We start from the raw sequence: 677 nt of genomic DNA, 5'->3' as shown, positions 1-677 counted from the left end.
AATTTTAGGGGTTGTTTTCATACTAAAAATATACAAAATTGTGGGGCTATTTTTCCATTTTGATATCCTTGTACAGAGGTTCTTTTCTCATAATAAAAATTTTACCCCTTCCACGAGGCTATTTTCAAACTCGCGAATTACACTACTTTTCGATATTATTTTCCCGAGATTCAAAATATACACGTTTTACTGAGTTATTTTCTTATATTTGATAAGTATACCACTTTTACGGGTCATTTCTCATATTAAATTATTAGCACTATTATGGGATTATTTTCTCAAATTCATAAATATATACGCTTTACGGGTTTATTTTTCTTATATCGACAAACATACCCTTTTACTAAGTTGCTTTTTATATATTATAAAATTAACTCATTTATGGTTATTTTCTCATACTCACAAATATACCAAAATTGCGGGTTATTTTCTCCAATTGATAAATATCACATTAGATTGTTTCTTTATATAAAATTTAACCCTTTCCACGGTACGCTTTTCTCAAACTCGCAATTACACTACTTTTACGTTGTTGTTTTCTGTGATTCATAAATATACACGCTCTATGGGGTTATTTTCTTATATTGATAAATATACTACTTTACGGGGGGTCATTTCCTCATATTAAATTATTAGCACCATAATGGGGTTGTTTTCTCAAATTCATATAAATATAC

The sequence above is a fragment of the Ricinus communis genome, chromosome 3, assembly GCF_019578655.1.
Source record: "Ricinus communis isolate WT05 ecotype wild-type chromosome 3, ASM1957865v1, whole genome shotgun sequence".
Taxonomy (NCBI): domain Eukaryota; kingdom Viridiplantae; phylum Streptophyta; class Magnoliopsida; order Malpighiales; family Euphorbiaceae; genus Ricinus; species Ricinus communis.
Note: the sequence above shows the minus strand (reverse complement) of the source record.